This window comes from Monodon monoceros, unplaced genomic scaffold (genome assembly GCF_005190385.1).
Source record: "Monodon monoceros isolate NGI ecotype Baffin Bay Population unplaced genomic scaffold, NGI_Narwhal_1 Super_Scaffold_19, whole genome shotgun sequence".
In the NCBI taxonomy this organism is placed as follows: Eukaryota; Metazoa; Chordata; class Mammalia; order Artiodactyla; family Monodontidae; genus Monodon; species Monodon monoceros.
In genome coordinates this window covers 36192900-36208758 of record NW_021703775.1, presented here as the reverse complement: position 1 = coordinate 36208758, position 15859 = coordinate 36192900, and the positions used below count along the sequence as shown (strand labels likewise).

At 38.4% G+C, this 15859-nt stretch overlaps 1 protein-coding gene across 1 annotated transcript in view; it reads left to right on the top strand.

Moving 5' to 3' along the window:
• Positions 1-15859, top strand: part of EHBP1 (EH domain binding protein 1) — a 491557-nt gene that overhangs the window by 23764 nt on the left and 451934 nt on the right. Inside the window, exon 2 of the mRNA XM_029231704.1 lies at positions 7957-8095. The gene's annotated coding sequence lies outside the window, so the exon portion shown is untranslated. The remainder of the gene's footprint in view (positions 1-7956; positions 8096-15859) is intronic.

Below are 15859 nucleotides of genomic sequence, written 5' to 3'. Positions count from 1 at the left end.
CATATGAAATTAGCCCAGAACATCTCATTTGACACCAAAGAACAGGAAGAGATGGTACCTGGACTCTATGAAGAATATTCATCTGTACTGATTGGACAGTAAACAAATTCTTTATCTCTTTTCTATCAGCTATTTAAAATCTTCACTGATAAACCACTGTTTCTCAGATTGGCCCATAAATTTTGTCATGCAATTTTTAAATCAAATTGTATTTATAGTCAGGGAACTGAGCAAAAATATATTTGATTATGGCCCCTCACACCCTAGGGGTGGTCCTGTGTACTTGATGTCTATGTAACATCATCTCTTTTAGTTTTACAGTTTACTGTTTAATAGTCTGCATATGGATATACTCAGTGAATGACTATAATGTTTTTCCTATACTCTTTTGCCTCTTCAGTAGATTACAAACCCTATTCAGCTCTCTCTTTTTTTAAAATGCAAAATAAAAAGGCTTAAATGGAATCTTTCCATCATTTACTCTTTGTTACTAGTTCAGCATTTGTTTTCAAGCTTTGCCAAGGGTTGTTTCCACTATAAAATTGTGGTCTCTTCTATCAGCTGGACCCTCAATACCACAGTAATCGTTTTGGGTGCTGAGTTATCCCTCGTCTCCTTGTCTTCAGTGGCTAGTCCAAACTTCAAGCTCTCTTCCCCATCATTTGGCTAAAAGTAATTCCCTTTCCCCATGCCCTTACTCTCAGTCAAGGCATTTTTCTCCTACACACACAGACACACACACACACACACACACACACACACACACCTCAACTTCCTGATAAATCCCCAACTTGTACCACAATCAAATTGTTTTCTCTCACTCTTTCCTCCATTTCACTGTAAGTAGTATTCTTCATTCTATCCAAAGTTAAATACCCCAGTGTGTTCTGATTAAACCCCCTCCTGCCTATTCAGAACCACATGTTCTCAACTGTCCCCCCACCGTCTCTCTCTCTCCCTCTCTCTCTGTGTCACACACACATTTGCACACACACACCACAACTTCCTCCTCTCTGATACCTCTTTCCTCCCAATATATAAATTCCTCCCAATATGTATATATAAATATATAAATATATAAAGTTAATTTTTTAATACTAAACAAACAAACAAACAGCTCTTCCTCAATCCAGTGTCCCCCTCAAAACAGGCTACCACATCCTATTGTGAACTGCATGTGCCCAGCAGGGAGCATTCACAGAATCAACATGGTGACCAGGTTTTCTGGGACTGACCATTACACAACCTGAGCAATTATATGTAGTGACTCTCTTCAAATTGTCTCCTTCCCTTTATAGTTACTCTTCCTGGAAAAAAAAAAGCTGTAAGTTACACTTGCTGTTTCTTCTTCCTTATCGTCTCCTCACTCCTTAACTGCTTCTGCCCCCTCTCTACCTCTCTGTAAGATTTGGTGCTAAGGCCAACAGTTTCTTATTACCAAATCTAATGGACATTTTTCTACCTTTATCTTACCCAGTGGTTATTTGAAGTTACAGACCATCCCTTTCTTGAAATTTCTTTAACTTCCATCCTCTTCTGATTTTTCCTTCCTCTTGCCTCGCTAGCCAGCTCTCAGTTTCCTTCAAGATCTTTGGTTGTCTGAGCCCTACTTAGCGGTCAGTGTTCTCTGGGGTTACATCCTAGACTCTATCCTCTTTTTTCAAATTTGCTTCAGTGACATAGTTGAACCATTTGGCTTTACCTATAGTGGGGTCACATTTTGAGACATGGAGTTTTGGGGGTGGAGATGAAGAGGGAATGTTCTAAAGTCAAGGGTAAGGTATAATATAACTTAGCCTTAGAGATCCTTTTAATAGTCTATGAACACAGTAGAAAACAACGTTCCATAAGCCTCCATGGTTTTTCCTTCAGTGTTGGAAGAGATTATTGAATTTCACCTGAGCACCAGGTTATATGTATTTGACTTGGGTTTAGGACCAAAACTATTTAAAAAAAAATAGGCACAGTATCTTTAAATATAAGGCCAACACTCAGCAGGAGGGAATGTTTAGACCGGGGAAATGGAAACTTGCTAAGAGTATTGCCTCTCGTCTTGGGACGAGGCAATTTTGGGACGTAAGCTGTATGAGAAGAATGGTGGGAAAAATCATTGTAACTATTGATTTTCTCTATCCCTTTTGTTCTTCCTTTGCTTTGCCAAAGGTGTATATTTGGATTTGCATAAGTGAAATGTGCACGTGCACTCTGCTACCTGCGTGCAAATAACTCTTCTGTCCATATCTCCAGCTTGGTCTTCTGAGAGCAGGCTCACATGCTGGCGATTCCCTTTATAGGCAGATTATCCCTTCATATCAACACTCTCTAGACAGAACTCAGCCTTTCTCCCCTGCCTTTACACGATACTCCCCAACTACTCCCCCTTCTCCACTCCTACCTGGAAGAATAATACTTTTGTTCAATCACACAAGCCAAAATACCTGAGAATTGTCCATGGATCTTTTCTTTCCCTTAGTATCCACATTCCATTAACAGCCAAGTGATATTCCCACTATTCTCTTAAAAGTTGCTCAAACCCTTTCTCTAGCTGTCCATCCCACTGCTATTGCCTTAGTTTATACTTGTCATCTTCCAACTTTTCCTAAAATTATTACACTGGCTTTTAACTGTGTGTTTTTGTTTTTGTTTTTCAAGCTTCCATCTTATCCCCTCTTCCTTCCACTGTTAAGAAAAAGCATACAGTGCTTGGAAATAAAGGCCAAGGCTGTGCAGTAGATCCTTTCAGTGTGATGTGTTATTTAACAGGTCTATCCAGTAATGATTTCATTATGGAATGTACCACTATTGGAGTTGTTTTTTTAAATCATTATTATTATTGGAATTTGTAAGGTAAGGGCTCACACCCTAGGCAGTTACATGTTAACTTGTAGATTTTTGCTTGGTAGAGATGCAAACAGTTTTGTCCCTAAAAGAGATAATCCCAAGATTTTATTGATCTAACACTAACCAGAACTGTCTCTAACTTAAAAGAATAAGAAACTCATTTTGATTCCTCTCCTGAGAGCCTATGTAAACCCCCATTCTTCAAGTGTCTTGGAACCAGCTTACCTAAATTACTGGTTCCCTCATTATTTAATGAGTTAAATAAAATTCTTGACCAGTGTCCATTCTATATTAACATGAGGCTCATTTTAAAAACTTTTTGAAAATTATACTTTGACACCATGCTGCTACTAATAGATTCTTTCCAAATTGCTTATCTGATCATGTTATTTCTCTGTTTATTTCCCTTAATGGCTCCCTGTAACCTTAAGGACTGATGTTCACCCTCCTTAGCTTGACACCTTCATGTCCTTTATGGCTTTAGTCCTCCCTACTTTTTTAGCTAAATCTCCTGCCATCCCCTCACAAACACTTTATGTTCTAACCATATGACACTACTAAACAAGCAACACTTTCTCCTCTTTGTACATGCTGCTCTCTCATCTAGAACCCCTCCCCCATCTCACCTCCACTACCCTTTCCCCTTTTCCCTCCTTTCTGCATTATTTACCTTCAAGACAGCCCAGCTATCACCTCCTGTCAAAGCCTCCCCTGGTCAGAACGCATGCTGGGTTAAGTATTCCTCTCCTGTGTTCTCCCTGTGCTTCCAGCTATTGCAACACTTGCCATACCCTCTACAATTCTTCATTTGCTTGCCTGTTTCTGAGGCTAAAAGTAGATTGTAAGCTCTTTAGCCAGGAACTGAACTGAACATCTCTTAAGTACTTAGGTTTTGACTGTACTGTTACGAATGTGATCTATTTGCCTCATCTGCCTCAGCAAAGAATAAATTTTTGTAGTACACTTGTGTCAAATTTAGTGACTGTCAACAATGTTTTAAGCATAAGCAAAGTTAGAGGTAGCCTCTTTCCAATGGCCCTTGCTCCTAAATTTATCCATTATTATGTAGAGCATTTTTCTTGACTTCTTCTTAATGTTATAGTCAGTGAAAGAAAATAAATTTTTATCATACTTTTGTCTAATAGAGGTTGTTCCACGCTTCCTGATCGTATAGTCATTAAGTTACTCAGATTTTTATTCATGCTTCAAGTTTTGCCTGCATTCAAAGTAAACCGTATTTATAGGCATGAAAGTGTTCCCATTTTTCCCCCCAAGAAATTTAGAGGAAATTGTCTCTTGCTGGTTTTAAGACCAAGGCTTCCGTTGGTACACTAAGTGTTGATGGCCCTCTGATAAAAGCTGATGCCACAGCCTCCCCCAGTGTATTGTGTGGGCCCTTGACTAGTCTTTCCTCTCAGCCATTTCCAGCTGTGGCTCATCTGCCCAAGCAACATTTCACTGTGTGATTTCCTATTGAAAAATGTTCTTCTTGTGCTTTTCTAAATGCTGTTCTGTCTGGAGCAAGTTGGTTCCCTTTAGCAGAAAACACTGTGAGAAAAAATTTCCTAATGAAAAGAATCCTAGATTTCAATGCTGAGTATCAGCAACATAAGGAACTCACACCTGCATATGAGGATTAGAACTTTACGCATGTGATTGACCTCAGGCTCCAACCAAAGCAGAAACACCATCAGGGAAATCCTCTTATGCTTTCACTCACTCTGAACCACCCCCCACACCCAGATGTCAAGGTTCATGGTAAAGTGTGGTCAATCTATGTCTTGAAGTACTTTGAGCCTCTAAATCTTTCAAAGTGTACTTTACTCTTTCATTCTGGGTTAGAAAAGCATCATCAGAAAAGCTGAACTAGAGTTACTTGATGGTCTCATATTTGAGTCCTCATTTCTTTAGATAAACAAGCACCTTCTTCTATTAGTGGATGCTTCTCAGAAGATTTTAAAAACCAAAGTCTCAAGTGATATGAATGTACCTGCCTAGTTGCAGTAGGATTTGGTTCGATCAGTGGTTTTTAAACTAAGTTCTGAGTGTCCTAATGAGTCCTGCAGAAATCCCTCAGGATCAAAAGGGGTGGGTAGATGATGCTTCCCCAGCCCAGTTTCAATATATGCAGCTCTATTTTTATCCACTTTATATAAATTGGGCTCTAACACACATTTCATTTGGAAAAAAAAAAAAAAACAGGGTTCTACTGCTTAAAGATAAGTTTAAAAAAAGAAAACAGAACTAGAATCCTTTTTTTTGGATTCAATAGTGAGCTTACGCTGCATGCAAATAAAGTAGGCTTAAGATACTGATATTGCTGCTAGTACAAAGCAGTGACACATTTATTTTTTATTCATTTATTCTACAAATATCTATTGAACTTCTCCTATATGCTAGGCAGGGTGCTGGGTGCTGGGATATAACTAAAAATAGGCAGGGTACCTACTCTCATGGACCATGTAGTCTAGCAGAAAGATGGGCAGTTAATGCACTGTGATAACTAGGTATGTGTGTTGGGGGGAGGGAGTCAAGAAAGGCTTCTGAGTGTTAATGAAGCAAAAGTAGGGAAGTAGGAGTGTTCAGGAGATGGGACTTGTAAAAGCCTGTGGGTGAGAGACATTGTGGCTCTCTGGAAGAACTGAAAAAAAAATGTGTTAACTCTGGAGTGTGGAGTTCAAGATAGAGAAGGTTTGTAAGCTATCTTAAGGAGTATGGACTTAAACTTAAGAGCCATGGGAAGCAGAGGGACAAAATGATCAGATTTCTTCTTTTAAAATCTCACTCTGGCTGTAAAGTGGAGAATGGAATGAAGAGGAGCAGAGTGGGGAATCAGAGGAGAAGCTATTAGAGTGTTCCAAGTAAGAGATGGGGGTCCCCTGGGTTAAGGGAGCACAAGTGCAGAAGAGCTGTGGCCAGATTCCAGAGATGATGCAGAGTTAGATTCCACTGAGTCTGATGATCGATGGGATGGGTGTTGGGTATGGAAGGAAGAAGAAGTATCAAGGATGCTATTCAATTTTCTGGCTCAGGCAACTGAGTGGATAGTGGAGTCATTTGTGGAGACAGGGAACTCAGAGGAGAGGGTCAGGTTTAGAGTTAGGTGATGAGATTCATTTTGGACATGAGTTAGAGATCCCCATGGGCCATCCATGTGTAGATGTTGAGTAGGCAGTTGGATGTTTAGGTGTATAGGTCAAGACACAGTCTGGGCTAGAGATATAGCTGTGGGACTTATCAGGGTAGAGGTGGTGATCAGCATCTTGAGAGTGAATGACAGCTCCTAGGTAGACTAGTAGGTTGTGAAAAGAAGGGTGACCTAGAAAGGTGGCCAAGAAAAAGAGGACAAAGAGAAGGAAAATAAGAGAATCTGGTGTCATAGAAATCAAGAGAAGAGAATGGTTCAAGGATGAGTGAGTGAGATACAGTGTTAAATGCTGCACAGGTCACAGTCTGACAAGTGTCTTCAAAATGCAGGCCTGCCTTCTGTCAGTGACAACATTCACAAGCTGTCTGGGATTATCTCAGTCTAGTCAAAAAGTTCTCTGTACTAATCCAGGAATAAATCTCATGTGTAACTGTACAAAAATAACCAGGAGACAGGGCTCCTTTAATTCTCAGTGGATTTCTATATCAATGTATAATTTTTGTAACTATCTGAAGAAGTTTAAAATCCAAACAGCTAATGATTGAAAAATCCCTACCCACATACATGTGGGCAAATAGCTAAGGCCGTCTCTGAAGTGATTTCTCTGAAAATCCAAAAACCAAAATCAAGAATTCCACATGGTCTACTCTTTAATGTAGTATAATGTTAGTATTATGTAAAATATAATAAATAAAACTTGGGGATAAATAACTAGAGCAAGTGGAATCCACACACGTACCCTAAAAAACTGCAAAGTCATGTTAACCCGCAATTACATTTTCCTCAGACTTACCCTCACCTTCCACTCAGCTTTCTTTACATTCTGTTCCTTATCCCCCTTTCTACCTGTACTTTTGGGGATAACCTTAAGGGAGCTATGATTGTGGGTAAATATGTTGAGTTTGAGATCCTTCACAGAATAGGAGGTAGTGTTTCCCACAAGGGAAGTCATTCTTTGCAGAGTTCACCACTCTGTAAACCACATGGCTGGAAGGAAACCTGGGGGTTATCTAGTCTACATTCTTCCTTTTATAGTCAATGAAATTAGGGCAGAAAGAAAAGAAGTAACTTGAGCAATGACACGTCAGGCATTGAGTGGGCAGCTGAAGTAGGTCTACATACAGCCTGCCCTGGATATATAAATATAATGCATCTTGGAGAAGACAGAAAGAACTAAAATATGTTCTGTCCTATTTTATACTGCAAGACTAAATCTGTTCATGTCAAGTTGCTAAATCATTCAAATATAAAATAAAGAAAAAGGTTTACTTTTGTATGTTTGAGAGACATTATGAGAAACAGTCCACAAACATGAATTCTCTTTTATTTCCTGTTTCACTTCATTTTATGCAGACATTTGTTTCCAAAGAGATCAAAGATAGGAAAACACACTGACTTATTCTGTGGTAGTCTGTGTAGCCTACATCTTGGTTCAGGGTCCTTTCCATTACAGCACTCAAGTTCATCCATCATCCCTTTCCCAACAATGTCAATACTTTCACCTTCCTATGAGATGTCAGGGATTCATGTGCCTGCTTGGATAGAACTGGCAATGGGACAAAGAGAGACTGGGCCAGGAGAGGCTGTTAAATCCAACTGTCCCTGGGCCAGGTCAGTGTAAGAGGGGAAATGGCTTTCTGTGGACAGATGCACCCCTGAGCTGCCAGGGATCTTGATGGGATGGTAGAGGAGGCAGTTTTCTAAATATTGGAAATCCAAAACCCATGGTAGGTGATGGAGTATAAGGAAAGACCTTAGACTTTGGAGTAAATGGACTTGGCTTAGCATCCTAGCTGTGCTTCTTAGAAGCAATGAGACTTTACAAATTTATTTTAACATCTCTAAGCCCTTAGTTTCTTCATCTGTAAAATTTAGTTGTGAAGATGCAATGAAATAAAAAATGTTAAGAACCCAGCACAATAGTTAATAAATTTTAATTTCTCTTTTCTTCACTTTAAATTCCTTAGGTTCCTCCCATCTCAAGCCCTGTCTCTTCACATCCCAACTAGATGGCTCTGCTAAAGACAGACTCAAGATTTTACTGAAATACCCTTGAAGAAAACCTCCTCGGAACTTGGACCCACCTTTTCAGAAGGAATTGGCACGGTAAGCCAACACTATTGGTCCCCCCCCCCGACAGTTTTATTGAGATATAATTGACATATATCATTGTATAAGTTTAAGGTATACAACATAATTATTCAATTTATGTACATGTTGCAAAATTATCACCACAATAAGATTAGTTAACATCCATCAACTCAAATAGTAACAACTTTTTTCCTTATGATGAGAACTTTTAATATCCACTCTCTTAGCAACTTTTCAAATATACAATACAGTACTGTTAACTGTTGTCATCATGTTGTACATTATATCCTCAGAACTTATTTATCCTATAACTAGAAGTTTGTATCTTTTGACCACCTTCACCTAATTACATCATCCCCTGCTACTACAACCCCCACCTACTCCCCACCCCCTACCTTTGACAATTACAAATCTTATCTTTGTTTCTATGGGTTTGGTTTTTTGGATTCTACCTATATGTGAGATTATACAGTATTTGTCTTTCTCTGACTTATTTCATTTAGCATAATGCCCTCAAGTTTCCTTCATGTTGTTGCAAATAGCAAGACTTCTTTTTTTCTAATGGCTGAATAGTATTCTATTGGGTGTATATACACCACAATTTCTTTATCCATTCATCTGTTGATGGACACTTAGGTTGTTTCTGTGTTTTGGCTATTGTAAATAATGCTGCAGTGAACATGAGGTGCAGATATTTCTTCGAGATACTGATTTTGTTTCCTTTGGATATAACCCAGGAGTGAAATTGCTGGATCATATGGTAGTTCTATTTTTATTATTTTTTTTGAAGAGTCTCCATACAGTTTTCCATAATGTCTTTACCAATTTACATTTCTACCAAGAGTGCTCAACAGTTCCCTCTTCTCCATGTTTTCGCCAGCATTTGTTATCTCTTGTCTTTTTCATGATAGTCATTCTTATAGATGTGAGGTAATAGAGTGGTTTTGAGTTGCATTTTCCTAATAATTAGTGATGGCCAACACTATTTGTGACACAGAAAAATTGCTTGCAATTTATAATACCCAACTGATTCCAAAAGAAGTTCTTTGCTGGACAGTGTGATTGGTATGAGGATGCAAGATTAAGAAAGTTCAGTAACTTGTTCTGCATTGGAAACTTTTTATTTATTTATTTATTTGCAGGAGGTAGAAGGGGAGGGCAGGGACAAGGAACAAGGCAGTGAGATCCAGAACCAGGGAAAACTGAAGCCTATGTGTGGACAAGATTAAAGGGTGAAGAGGTAGCCGAGGGGAACTTTGTGGGGTGCATGGGGATGTTTAATAGGAGTTTCTGTGAAAGTTTGCCATCTGGTGCTTGATATAACCCTTTCATGCATCTCTCTATGAAATCTGTAATAAAACCTGTGTTTCTAATAATGTCTCAGGGAGTCGAATTTGTTCTTGTTGAGAAGTATAGAAGTGCTGAGTCCTACTTCAAGGTGTCTGTGAGTCCAGGACAGGGCTGACTATGAAGTCTAGACATATCTGGGTCATATTACTTAGATATCAGCATCCTCTCCTCTGGCCAAAGATATGCATTGTTTTTAAAAAGCAGAATAAAGAAATAAACACCTAGAAACCATCATTATTAAGCCCAGAACCACACATCAACTCTCTGAAGGATGAAGATAGTTTCATCTGGCAAAGGAACACAAAATCCAGAAGATTTTGGCTTAACCTACATCTTCCCTTTGTACCTTACAAAATGGTTATAGAGCTTCCACTCCAAATCTTTCTGATTTGGACAATGTCACTCATTCAGAACATTTACCTGATGCTGCAAAATTTGTGTGAAAAGTCAAGGAATAAAACAGTATTCAGTAAATCCTAAGGCAGGGACTCTCAGTTGACTGAGAACTCTTTCTATGCCCAGAAAGCTAACAGCAGCAGCCTTCCCAGCTCATTTGTGAGGTATTGAGGGAATGCGGTAATTTTCAGAGCTTCCAGCAGAGCTTGTGGTCACATTTAGCTCTATAGCTCTACCTGCTCATAACTCTCCTTGCTTTTTCACAGTGGAACTGGGTCTTTTAGGAAGCAAGAAATAGCTTTTAAGAAAAAGGTCTCAGAAAAACACATACCTCATAAAAACTGATAAGAGTGAAAATTGCATGTAATATAGATGACAAAGTCCAGGAGAGAATCCAGGAAGCTTTAAAGATTTGAGAGTGGTGCGTAGTGTACTGCTTTGGAACAAAGGCTACTCAAATGAATAAGCTGCAGGGATTTGTTGTGGGAGCTTAATTGCTTCAAGACTTTGGTGCCACTTCCAGAACAGCTACTCGTTTAATTGGAAAATTGGTTTCTACAGAATGACTAACAGGTACAAATGAGTGGATGATGCTCTGCTGCAAAGATAACATAAAGATAGCTCTGAATGTGCTACCCTGAGCCATCACATAAGCCAGCTCTGAGAACTGAGCATTGTGATGTAGAGGAAAGAGCATAAGATTTAGAGTCAAATGACCAAGATGAAAACCCAAGCTCTAATATTTGCTACCTGTCAAGTAGCAGGTCACTCAGTTCTTCTGAGACTCAGTATGCTCTTCTGTCAAATGAGGTGTTATATGTCACATGATTGTCATGAGGCTCAATGGAAGCACTTATAGGTTATTGCAAGATATTGAATATAGTTCCCTGTGTTATACAGTAAATCTCTGTTGCTTATCTGTTTTATATGTAGTAGCTTCTATCTATTAATCCCATACTGCTAATTTATCCCCTCCACATTACCCCTTTGGTAACTGTAAGTTTGTTTTCTGTGTCTGTGAGTCTGTTTCTGCTTTTGTATATAGATTCATTTGTATTATTTTTTAGATTCCACATATAAGTGATATAATACTATATTTGTCTTTCTCTGATTTACTTCACTTACTATGATATCCTCTAGGTCCATCCATGTTGCTGCAAATGGCAATATTTCATTCTTTTTTTATGGCTGAGTAATATACCATTGTATATGTGCACCTTGTTAAGCCAGTTGTCTGTTGATGGACACCTGGGTTGCTTCCATGTCTTGGCTATTGTAAACAGTGTGGCCATGAAGATTGAGGTACATGTATCTTTTCTTTTTTTTTTTAAATCTAACAACGTGTTTTTATTTTTTTAATTTATTTTTTATTGAAGTATAGTTGAACTACAATATTGTGTTAATTACCACTGTACAGCAAAGTTATGCATACATATACATTCTTTTTCATATTCTTTTCCATTATGGTTTGTCACAGGCTATTGAATATAGTTTCCTGTGCTATACAGTAGGACCTTGTTATTTATCCATTCTATATATTGTATTTCAAATTGGAGTTTGTGTGTTTTCTGGATATATGCCCAGGAGTGGGATTGCTGGATCACATGGTAGCTCTATTTTTAGTTTTTTAAAGAACTTCATACTGTTTTCCATAGTGTCTGCATCAATTTACATTCCCACCAACAGTGTAGGAGGGTTCCCTTTTCTCTACACCCCCTCCAGCTTTTATTTTTTGTAGACTTTTTGATGATAGCCATTCTGACTGGTGTGAGGTATCTCATTGTGGTTTTGATCTGCATTTCTCTAATATTAGCGATGTTGAACATCTTTTCAAGTGCCTGCTGGCCTAGATGGAAGCAACTAAAATTTTATTTTATTTAATTTTAATTTTTAAATTTATTTAATTATTCATTTTTGGCTGCGCTGGGTCTTCACTGCTGTGTGTGGGCTTTCTCTAGTTGCAGTGAGTGGGGGCTACTCTTCGTTGCGGTGTGCAGGCTTCTCACTGCGGTGGCTTCTCTTGTTTCAGAGCACAGGCTCTAGGTGCGCAGGCTTCAATAGTTGTGGCACGCGGGCTCAGTAACTGTGGCTTGCAGGCTCTAGAGCGCGGGCTCAGTAGTTGTGGCACACGGGCTTAGTTGCTCCGCAGTATGTGGGATCTTCCCGGACCAGGGCTTGGGCCCGTGTCCTCTGCATTAGCAGGCAGATTCTTAACTACTGTGCCACCTGGGAAGCCCTAAAAAAATTTTTTTTAATTTAAAAACTAATACATGTTTAGCACAAGAAACTTGGAAAACAGAAAAAGAAAAAGGAAAATACCAAAGAAGTACCCATCATTTTATCAACCAAGGAGAATAGATAGTATTTCACTGTCTTCAATCTTTTTTATATGTATGGGTACACACACACACACACACACACACACACACACTCTTCCTTTTAAAGAAAAATAACATTTTAACTGCATATGTTTTTGTAGCCTGCATTTCTACTTAGCAATATATTGCGAAATATTTCCTGTGTCAATAGTCTTCTGCTACATGTTTAGGAAAGCAATTTTTGTGTGTGTCCGTGTGTGGTCACACTGCATGTCTTGTGGAATCTTATTTCCCCAACCTGGGATTGAACCCAGGCCCACAGCAGTGAAAGCCCTGAGATTTTACCACTGGACCTCCAGGGAATTCCCAGTAAAGCCCTTTTAAAACTGTGAAGGGCCATTCATATATCAGTAGTTATTATTAAAATATGAATGAATGAGTGAATATCTTCATCTCTTCCCCAAACCCATACACAAAACCCTATGCATCCAAAAAGTTTTCCTGCATCATTTTATTGGCAATTCTCTAAATAAAACTTAAGGTGAGTGCAATAATTTTTGCCTAGCTTTTGTTATTTCTTTTCTAATCTTTTCTTTCTAATAACTAGGAAGACAAAAGTTACAAAATGAGATTATGTGCCAATATATTTTATTTTAAATGCCTTTGATTTATTCTCTTCAAATTTGCTTTGGCAATGATGCATGGCTTCTGTTGAGAAATGCTACATGTGTACCATGATGTTTCACATTAACATCATTTAACAGTAATTACCTGGAAGTCCGGACCCACTGTCCATTTGTTTTCCACGTTCAAGGTCTTTTACTCTCATGAAGAATATATATGCTTTTGCTATGCACACAACTAGGAAATAAATTGCAACTTTGATTTGGAAATGGTTAAAGATGATGAGTGGGCAAGTTAATTTGGTATGAGGATGTTTTGCCCACTTTCCCTACCTTATCTAATCTGGATTGAGATTTTGGAGGTATGGACCCTCTTTCTGACTCTGTTACTATTCATGCATTGTAAGCAAGCCACTCACCTTTCCTCAACCTTGGTTTTCTCATCTGTAAAATGTCAGGAGGAAAAGAGATCATCTCTAAACTTCTAAGATTTTAAGGCCACATTTGGAGAACCAGGTGAGCATCCTGTTGGCATACCAGAAATGCCCTGGAACAGCTCTAACTAGTTGAGAACATATTGAAATCTTTTGTATCACTTATTAAAAGGCCCCTGCTAGAGCTTCCAAGTGCCCCCATTCTGCAATCCCACCACTTTCAATGTCCCTGGCCCTTCCTCCTGGACCTTCAGCCTCCTCCAAATTCCACCAACTAAGGGGCCTCCAGCTGGCATCCATTCTGGTTACTCAGTTTCTGACTCCATCCAGTTTTTAAATATTTTGAATATCCCTCCTGATTATAAGAAGCTCCTTTGCATGCCCAGTGCACAATGCATGCCGGCTCATGACACAGGCTAAATCATTATCCCTGTGACTAAATCTTCTGAAGTTCACAAAATTGGAGACTATGTTTAGAATTGACCATTTTTACATGTAGTGGGTGGAAATAAAGTGAAAACCTTAACTGAACTTTGTGAGTTTTATCGATTTATGTGTAATTTAAGGTAAAGTTGATACATTTCTTTTTCTAAGTGTATTCAGCTGTTTCTATAGTTTAAAAAGTAAAGTGATTTTCTTAAAGTTTAGTTTTAGACTTCAAAATAGCAGGATATAGTAATGTATTTTTTAATTTTTTGAATGTCTTTATTGAGGTTTCAGTCACATACCATAAAATCCACCCATTTAAAGTGTACTGTTCAGTGGTTTGAAGCATATTCAAGAGTTATGCAACCATCATTACAATCTAATTTTATCACCCTAAATACCCATCCTCCTTAGCTACCACTCCCCATCCCCCTTCCCTCAGCCACTGGAAACCACTAATCTACTTCTGTTTCTATGGATTTGCCTATTCTTAGACATTTCATATAAATGGAATCATATACAATATGTGGTCTTTTATTGATTGGCTTCTTTCACTTAACATTGTTTTCAAAGGTATGAGTATATTCTTAATGTAGAATCAAGTTGAAACCAGAAGCAATCCTGAGCCAAAGTTTGAAGACACAATACTATTTGGCTTGGTGATCCAGCTCCCCAACCCCCCCCCCCTTCCCTCCCTAAGTCATTTCCCCATTCTGGACTTATCTCCTCTCCTACAAACAAATGTCTTGTCAAAAGCTTCAATCTGTGAAGATCTGTTTTATCTCAGATCTCACAAACTCATTGAAAGTCAGGAATCAGAGGCAGTGGGGACTTAATACCCCACTATCCCCAGTGGTAATTAATTTAAAAGGATAATTCCTTAATAACAATAATAGTTTTCATTTTGGAGCCCTAACTAAGGGCTGGGTTCTGCACTAAGCACATTTCTCTTTCTCGCTGTAGGTAATTCTTGCTAACCACAGAGGAGTATATTAATATTTTAATTTCACAGAGGAGAAGAAAGAGGTTCAAAGAAGTTAAGTAATTTCCCCAAGGCAAGCCATCTATCCAATGGCAGAAACAGGATGTCCATCCAGATGTGTTTGATATTAAGGTCCATCCCCCTAATTACTTCATTTCATAGAGTTTAAGACTCACATTTTTCACATTTTAGTGTCTCTGAAATTGGGATGCCTCTTACAATTGGTGATGTCTTATAATTGGCATTGGTTTTTCTTTCTTACTGGCATATAAAATAGTGGTACATCTTACAATTGATTATATCTTTGTTCTGATAAAACTTGGTATAAAACAATATTGCCTCCCTAAAGGAATTAACCTTTAATAATGAAATTTAAGGATTAGTGGCAAAGTTAGGAGGAGAGGAGGAGATGGGTTTTAAGGGGAAATTCTACCCTCAACATCATAATGTATCTCATAATACAAATGCTTACATGCTTCTTCTGTGGATAAAAGTGATCTGATAAATGCTGTCCTCAGTCACAAACAACTATGTTTTCTGAATATATACTGAAATGGAAAAACTTTGAAATCTAAATTTTTCCATTGCAGTATAGAGCAATGATGGTCTTGCAACATCAGTTAAAGAGCTGTCATTGTTATTCGAATTGATTTTAATTGCATTTAATTCTAAAAACATTATGAAACTTTTAAAGGATGATGTTCCAACTCGGAAAAAGTTGAGGAATCACTGACCTACAGCAAGTTGATATTAGGATATTAGACGTATATTTGCAATGCCTCATGTATTTCTATATTTTCTTCTCATACTTTCTGCCCACGACATTTTTGAGAAGAAAGTGAATATAAATGTTTTTGCACAAAAAATTCCCTCCCAGTATTTCTCTTTCTGTTTTCTAGCAGAGGCATTCTAAGTGGAGTGCCCTCTGATCTTTCCAGAGCAGAATGAGAATGAGGTAGAAGGAAGGAGGCAAGAGAAACTCATGAGTATTCACTTGTTCAGTTAGGTTACTGTTGACCTGTTCTTTTTTCTTTCTGGTGTTTATCTGGACTGAGTCATAGGACTATAGGCTTTCCTGTCCTGTATAGAGATTCACCCAGTTGAGCTGGAGTCAGGATTTTCTTTTTCTGGACCAATCTCAAACTAGAAACTTAAAAGGAGAGAGAGATAGAGATGGAGAAAAGAGGGAGAGGAAGAGAAGAAGGGGAGGGGAAGGGGACAAAAAGGCAGGGGATAACATTATCATCAGA